At 44.2% G+C, this 8,902-nt stretch overlaps 1 long non-coding RNA gene across 1 annotated transcript; it reads right to left on the reverse strand.

Annotated features, from left to right (window-relative positions):
• Nucleotides 1–5,074: 5,074 nt before the first annotated feature.
• LOC106819612 lies at nt 5,075–6,716 on the reverse strand. Its single transcript, XR_001395461.1, has 3 exons — nt 6,586–6,716; nt 5,701–5,771; nt 5,075–5,209 (listed from the first exon to the last, which is right to left on the reverse strand). It is a non-coding gene; the product is annotated as an uncharacterized LOC106819612 (long non-coding RNA).
• Between the last annotated feature and the right edge of the window lie 2,186 nt (nt 6,717–8,902).

Here is an 8,902-nt window from a genome sequence, read left to right on the forward strand (position 1 = left end):
TCTAGATGCTGACAATTAAAATTATTCTCTACCCATGACTTATATTAATGATACACGATTGACTACTAGACACATTGTGCAGTGAGCTGGCCGGATAAACGGGATTGAGACAGCCGATCCTACAGCTAGACACTTGTTTTTTTTGCCATTGCTACATGAGGCACGGTGGACAGTGGTCCGTGTCAACCGACACCGTTGGCTCAACCTCCTCCGGAGCAACTACACAGGTCCCATCTACTTGGGGAACACGAAGACGGTTGTGGGGAGCCACCGAGCATCCCGTGAGAGGCGTATGCACCAGTGGAATTCCTCGAGTCAAAATTAAACATTTTAAACTTACTGTGACGATAGACTCCGCGATGAAAAAGTGAAAGTAACTATGCACTTTTTCTATGGAAATTTTTAATAAGCGTTTCTATGCGACATATTGCTTTAAATATTGTTGGTGTTGACACTGCTATGCCCCGCGCTGCTGTTCCGTGGAATTTATTCCCGGAAACGGCCCCGAGACGGCGCCGCCCATGTGGCCCCGTCGGCGCAGGTGCCCCCTCCCGCGCCGGCCCGCGCGTGCGCGGCGCTCGCTCAACGCGACGACGACGGACGAGCCGAGAGACGCGGCGCCCCCTGGCGGCGCGGGAGAAGCGGGCGTGTCCGTCCCCCTACTACGGGCGGCGCCCATCGCCGGGTCTACTTCGCTTGGCCGCGCGGCGGACGACCGAGGGCGGCTCGCCCGGCAGCCAGCCTGGTGGCGCGGTGCCGCAGGCAGGCCTCGCTCGGTTCCTCCGCGGCCCGACGACCCGCAGCCGCGAACCCCTGAACGGCGCGCCCTCGTCGGGAGACCCGACGGCCGGCGGACTCGTCGAGGTGTCTAGTGTCTACCTCGCGGCGTTCTATTATTATTTATCACTTGAGAGGCGAAGGGTGTGTCTGTTTCTAGTGGCTTGCATGTTGGGGGAAGCGATAGTGCTGAGGCCGATATATTTCCCTCATGCGCGTGAGCCTGCGCTATCCTAACACTGTTTGCTCGTGGTTGTTAGAGAGCTGACGCTTACTCGTTCCGGCATCTACAGGTTTTTGACGGAACATGCCATATCCTGCCAGCTACCCTTGTCGTCAGAGCAGGAGTATGAGGTGAGTGAGAAGGAGGAGGAGGGTTGCGGCAGTCAGGAAATTGTATGACGGCAATCTCGTTCGTGAATGCGTCGGCTAGCCAGTGGCAGTGCGCGATTCTTGTGATTTTGACTGCCGATTTATTTGTTTGTACTCTGGATTTGTTGTGTTTTTCAGCAAAGAAGAAGATTCTATATACTAATCTTGAATAAGCTTCTAATAGTGTCAGTCATGGTAGAGGCATGTCCCTCCATCGTCACTGTGGTCGCCTCTTTGGTGATGTTTTTTCCCAGCACGCCTAATTTTAGAATATCAAGTTGAGACAATGAACATATTATAACAGGGAAATACGCAACGAGTTTGGGACGATGTCGAAGCTGGGGTCAAAGGTCAAGAGTGTGTATATAACAACAAAAAAGTGACATGAATACGGTTCACATTCTCAAGAGTTCATAAACGATTAGTAAAATATTTGTTTATTCTATCTCCAATGATCAGCTCTCAAAGAAATTGACAATTTAATAAATGCAGATTACTTCAACATATGCGGTGACTCTGTGGTGGAGTGGTGGGATTCTAGTAAACCCTGTTAGACCCAAATATGTTCACATACGCGCCGAAACAGTGGAAGGCACAACGGAAGGCACATCAGGAACCTTCTCGAAGGAATGTTCGTTGGGATCGTTATGAAAGTTACGAGATAGCGCGTACGTTTAAGTGTCTTAAGATTAAAGATGGAAGCTCCCATCGTACGTAGTAGCAACAACTATTTGCAAGACAGAATAGGTAAGCACTGATCCATTTACCTATGCAAGCCTACAGGCTGAAATAGAGAGCTGCCACTTGTAACTAATTAACGCAGGCAAAAACTACACAGTACACTACCACCAACACATGCACTGGCAGTGGCATACGTTACATGTAACACACTGACAGTACTTACAGAATGCCATAGAAATTATACGATTTAAGGAGCATAAACCTTCTTCAACCAAATTTAGCTTTTGAAATTTCACTGTGACATTGTAGCCTCATACATCCAGGCATATGTATAGATTCTACTAGCAAACCAGGCAATCAAATTCTTTCTAACAGTAAACAAATCCATGTTTAACACTCCTCTTAAGGGTCAAAAGGTTATCCGACACTTACTCTTTGCATGTCATTGACCTTTGACCTGTGACCTCCAGTTTCGGCACAGTGATGGCTTTTCCTACCATGATGCTATACACCGACTATCACGAGCCTAGGTCGAGCCGTTTAGATTTGTCCCGCAATTCTGCATTTCCTCCCTATACCTTAAGTTAAGGAGGGAATGTTCCCCCTTCTTTTACACTTCTTGACCTTTGACCTTTGACCCCCAGCTTCGACACCAACTCGGCTCTCATCATTTCGGCAACACAGTCCAGTTTTTGCCTAGCTCCTACACCCTATTCCAGCGATACTTCTCCGCTCTACCTTCCACCGACCTACCTTCACCCCGCCGAGCGCCTCCGCGAACCGCAACTCTAAGGTACGACATTACTTGTATTCGATGCGAGTTCGATGTTACGACGCGGAGACATCTGTATAGTATCACATGAGTGTGTTTGATTAGAGTGAAATAGACGCACGAGCAGTAGTTTTCATAATACTGTGTTTTCTGTTCATAATACGGTGTGACGCAACCTGGCGCTACCTTCAAAACGGGTGCCACTACGGCACCTACTAAACTGAGAACCTGGTAACGGGAAGTAAAAGCCTACCCTAGAAATATCAAAATTGATATTAGATCATATGATGATGATTAGATAATATGATTTTAAATTGATTTGATTTTAGACGTTGACCGATTAGTCAACACACAAGACAGTCGATGTAAAAAAAATGGCAACAAAAATTTTACAAATTTTACCATAGCAAATTCGTGACGTAGCCAATTTAAACAATCCTGTTTTAATATATTCGTTTGTAACACTACCTTGAAAATGAATGCTGAGATATAATACAAATTCACAAATTTTACTATAGGTAATAAATTTTATAATGAAGTAGTATGATGGGTGATGTACAAGACAGCCTAATAAAAGAATTTCTTTCAGCAACCTGTCACACTTACCTCAACTGTTCAACAAACTGCCTGGCAGCTCAGCGCATTGTTTCACATCTTCCTCTTTCTAAAAAAGAAGGTTTGAAGACAATATACAGTTAATTTTTTCATCTACCAAAAGTTTCTTATTTGTACTTGGTGAGGACTCATGACAAGTACTAAGAACTGGATGACAACAACTTAATTATAAACATCACAAATACTGATAATAAAACGGACAAAATTTATTACGAGTCTACGGGAACATAGGGAAATAGCAACTGTGCATAGAGATAAACTGCAGATGTGAGAAATGAGGGAGAGTTCGATAGCAAGTCTAACCAGCATTACCCTTTTTGAGCCGAAAATCAGTTTTTGCCGAATGAATCCAATTAGCTCCACGTGACTCATATACTCAACCAAGCAATAAATGAATTGTCAGAGTTAAGGAGGGAATGTTCCTCTTCTTTTACACCTCTTGACATTTGACCTTTGACCCCCAGCTTCAACATCCAAACTCGTTTTCGGATTACCCCCCTACGTCCCGAATATCGTGACCGTACGTCGAGCGGTTAAGATTTGTGCCCAACTGTTGACGGACAGACGGACGGACGGACAGACGCACGGACGATCATGCGATTCTACAAGCTGCATCTGACTACGTCAGATGAGCTAAAAATTATATAACACGCTGTATAGAGCTTACTGATTTCTTGGTGAAGGAGGTGGCGTTTGCATGCTTGTTTCCTAATACAGCAAAAAAGAACTCTACAGGTCTATATATTTATGAGTAGTCAGTAACTTTACATAGGTGATAAAGAATTATGCAATTTGAGTATTTTTTTCTACTAGCAACCTAGGTAATCTCTAACAGTCATAATGGATTCGTCTCACGTGACTCATATACTCAACCAAACAATAAATAAATTGTCAGAGTTAGTGCTCCCAACTATGGGCGGACACAAGTTACTCTTGATTTTTCTTCACAAAGTGCCAACTACATTCAAGAATACAAGGTAAAGACTTTTACTTCAGCAAAGAGGGAGTTTCCCTTCTTGTTCGGATCCACTGTTTGCATCTCAAGCTGATGAATCACAACTTGCAGCTCCTGGCATTCATCCTTATATTTCTAAAGGGAACAGACAAATGTTGTACTTATTACGTATAACTTGCTTTTCTATTAAGAGAGTATGATATTTATAATAAGTATTATCCTATCCTGACACTACGTTTATATTTGTGACGGCTTAGCGCGTTCTCTGCAGTATCACACAGCAGAAAATCAGCCAACTTATTCACCTGAAGCGCGTTCATCCCGTAGCTCCGCCATCCGGCCATCGTCAAGGCGAAAGCCACGCCCATGCTGGCGAGGATCAACACACCTCCGCTGGCGCCCGCCCATCCCTAACGCGAGGCTAGAGGCCGCCACCGTCGTTGCCAGCAGTGCCAGCATGTAGTAAGAGATCTGGAAGCCGAACATCCAGTATGTTATGGTGGCAAACAGGGTCGTGGGTATGATACGCATCGGCACTATGTCACAGAACAACTTCGCGAGGAAGTAGGCGGGAACGCGATAGAATCCACCGATTGTCTCGTGTATAAATATGTGTCGTTCGTTGAGGAAAAGCTCCACAGTTGAAAGGTTGCCTGACTGATCTGATCTCCCTTCATGCGGTTCCTCTCTAGCTCTCTCCCTTCTCCCCATCCTACACTCTCTCGCTCCCCTCACAGATACTATGGCGGGGTCGTCGCACCTTCAGCTTTGCCTCGTCCGGTCCCTTCGCCTGACTGATCTGATCTCCCTTCATGCGATTCCTCTCTAGCTCTCTCCCTTCTCCCCATCCTACACCCTCTCGCTCCCCTCACAGATACTATGGCGGCATCGTCGTATCTTAAGCTTTGCCTCGTCCGGTCCCTTCGCCCGACTGATTTGATCGCCCTTCATGCGATTCCTCGTCCGGAACGTCTTTAGCATGCCGCATAGGTATGCGCTCGTTTGTCACGTGCTCGCAACATGTGTAACATTATATACTGTTTAATTAGAATTAGTTAATTTCATAAAATGTGTGGAAAATCGGGCAAAGTTACATCAATTCAGTCCGTATATACCAACACTCTGAACTCTCATAAATCGTCATCAGAAGCTGACAAGCTACATTAAGTCGAATTAGAAATTCACTCCAAACATTTCAAGTGTAATTATAATCGAAAGACAACAAGAGCCTTAGAGTATATAATATTCTGGGTGACTAATTGGTTTATCAACCTGTTGTGATTGACAGGCAGCCATCATCAAGCAGCATTGTGATAGAACCTTATATAGACGAAGCTTTGTAATGAAATACCGTCAGATTGACAATTTGGATTGTAGATGTGTTAGACCACATACAAACCGGTGAGCTTTACCAAATTAGAAACAATATTCAAGGGGGTGTAGTCCTCATGTTTAAGGCAGTGAAAATAAGTGCATACATGGCTCTTGCTGTTCCTACCTCTACTTGAAGACGTCGGCTTGAACTTACCATTTCAGGAGACTCAGTAGACCTCAGTAGAACTTTTTGTCCCGGCTCTCCAGCTTTTCTTGAAGTTTTGCCTTGGTAGTTTTAAGAGTTGAAAAAAAAAATTTGTCTTTTCAGTTTTACAATAAAAATACTGTATTTAATGCAAATAAATGGTCTACTCCAAAATGCGAAAGCGAGAGTGACGTCGCATCGTGGGGGGAGGATGTTTCGAGCGAAACTAGGATCTCACACCGAGGTGGCACTGGTGCTGTTTTAAGGCACAATCCGAGGAACAAGAATGGGCTCGAAGCTAATGATTTGTTCCATTTGAGCCCGTGTGCCATTGTGTTAGATGTTAGGCGAGTTGTATCGATTTGACTTATGATTTAATTGTTCAATATGTAAACGTTGGTATTAGCATGTAATAGGCTACTGTTTAACATGTAACGTTCAATGTGTAATCGTAAAAGTTTAGTGAATTACAGCACTTGTAATGCTGCTGTCGATAGACCACAGCCACTTGTGTAAATAACCTATACTAAGCCATTCAAGGTCAAGGCTTACCGTGAAGCACACTGCATTATTATAGCTGGAATTTTGACTGTAATGTGATACTGCAAGTTGCAGTTGAGTTAGTGTGGAATTTAACCAATTTATCTGGATTTAGTTAATGTTATGTGGAGGAATTGTAGTGTAGGAGCTTCAGGTAATTTAAAAGAATCTTGTTTTACTGGTTCGTCTCTTCATTTTCTTCTCTTCCATCTCACCTCAGGTAGGAGCGACAGTAAATATACAAACTATACAATAATAGCTCAATAATACAAATAAATAACAATATCAATAAACATAATAACAATAACTTAATTAATCACAACTAATTAATAATTTGCACTCAGCATGTCCCACCTTCTCGGTGCGCAGGCTGTGCACCAGAGTGTGCCGCAGCTCCAGCCTCATTTCTGTATTTTTTTGGGATGCCTCCTCTAGCTGCTGCTTAAGACAGACAATGGTTTCGTAATCATCTGCCGCCTTGTTCTCCGCCTAAGATAACAGACGCTGATTTTTTAATGTGACGGTGCATATTGATCGAATGTTGGAGGAGTTTCGTAACGCTAGCAGTTTCAGCTCGTAAAACTCATAAGCTATGGAAACAGCAACGAAAAGAACTCTTAATTTTGCTGGGTGATGGGCCTTTGGCAGGAATGGCAAGCTATCGTTGCTGCCCTAGGTGCCGCCAAGATGTAGAAGGGTTAATGCAATATAACATTAATATATTATGTAACCGTAAAGAGTCTCATACCCATCCACGCCCATGCTGGCAACATTAAATTAAAATGAAGCTTACATATAATCATTATTGCAGCATAAAATCATAAGATTTTATAGTGTCACTTTTATTAACAGTAATAATTTTTTAATGTATCTCGTTCCTAAATGAATGAACGTCAAAGGTTTGGACCTTCCATCTCAGCTGCTGCTGCTGCTGCTGATGCTGCTGCTGCTCTTCTTGTAGCTGAATGCTGCTGTCTTCTCGTTCCGCTTCGCGAGCTAGCTCACACAACTTCATTTTCTGTTTCAAGTTGAAGTTTTCCTGAAGTAGTAATTCTGACACATATATATGGAAATTATTAGACATAAAAGCTGAGATAAAGCCAAACACATTGAACGTACTTGTATGCAGCTAGATATTAGGTTAAAACAACAACAAGCTGTCACTTTAACTTTCAACAGACATGAAAAAAACCTATTTAGTTTAAACAGGAAATGCATACGTTCATCTTAGCCTAGTACTATAGTACTATATATAGTAGAGTATAAATAGCATATCCTTAATATACAGTATATAAGGTATAGATAATACCCAAATATAATTTAACAGCTGCTAGCCACTAAGGTTATGTAGTGACCCTAGGGGTGATCACACAGACATTTCCCTGCGCGTAGAAGCGTAGGGTATTTATTGTTTCCTGGATATGCTTTGCCGACCCCTAGGAAGGGGCGAGGAACGTACTGGTGTTGACTACGGAGAGAGAGTCTGTCGTGGCTCCGGTGTACGTCTGCGTGGTCCTTTATATATGCGACGTGATCAGGCAAGGAAACAATCCACAGCATGGATGCTTATAACTTGTCTGACGACAGCCAAACATTTATTTTATAACCAACGTGCTATATAGGAGTAGACTGGTGAATATACAATCTCACCCCAGCTAACACATAACGTCTGCCCACAACCGGCTTGCGTAGGAAGGATTGTATGTTTGCGTCGGGATCGATGAATAACGTCTGCAGGCAACGTTCTAGAAACGTACCATCGGCGAAACGATTTGGGCACTCGCCACCTTCCCACAACGTTATTGTTAGTATACGTTTTAGACAACCGTTATGTTTAGTACACGTTTTACACAACGTTATTAGCGACGATCTGCGATAGACGTATATTGCTATAATAATACAGTGCATTATTATACATCACTTCGGGCGAGCGGCGCCCATAGAACTCGTATCGTTACTGAACTATTTACGACAGACTATGTCCGCCGTAATGAGAGGTTGCCCCGACTACAGCGAGCTGCATTGCCTATCTCCCGTTCCAATTGTCAGTGGCTCAGCGGCACGTTACGGCTAGCTATATAGGCTTCGACAGACTATGTCCGGTATAAGACACGTCTACGCTCCGACTAGGCGGTGCATGTCCTATCTCCGTTCAATGTCTGTGCGTCGATGGCACGTATGTCCAGGTCTCCGACATTGCGGGCCCCCGTCCTGCGCGCCAGCGCTGTCTGTGACTCGTTTTTCAAATGTTTAACTGATGAACAAAGTTTGGTTAACGCCATTAAAAGTTCTTCATTTCGAAGTCCCAGTTTAGCGATGCTGCTCTATAATATACAGATACTGAAATGACGTCTAAAGTGACGCAGACGAATATAATTTACAATCCAAGCTAGANGGCCGCCTGCTGTGGCATCCGAATTCCGGCCGCGTGCTGCGGCATACGCGGCCGGAATTCGGCGGATGCCGCAGGAATTCCGGCCGCCTACTGCGGCATCCGAATTCCGGCCGCCTGCTGCGGCATCCGAATTCCGGCCGCCTGCTGCGGCGTCACGCTGTAGTCAGATTCTGTTTCTGAGAGCACGCGGTGAAGAGCGGTCGCGTGTGCTCGAGTCTTTATATAGCGGTCACTATAGAATTGTAGTGTAGGAGCTTCAGGTAATTTAAAAGAATC

This window comes from Priapulus caudatus, unplaced genomic scaffold (genome assembly GCF_000485595.1).
Source record: "Priapulus caudatus unplaced genomic scaffold, Priapulus_caudatus-5.0.1 Scaffold3815, whole genome shotgun sequence".
NCBI classification, from domain to species: Eukaryota; Metazoa; Priapulida; class Priapulimorpha; order Priapulimorphida; family Priapulidae; genus Priapulus; species Priapulus caudatus.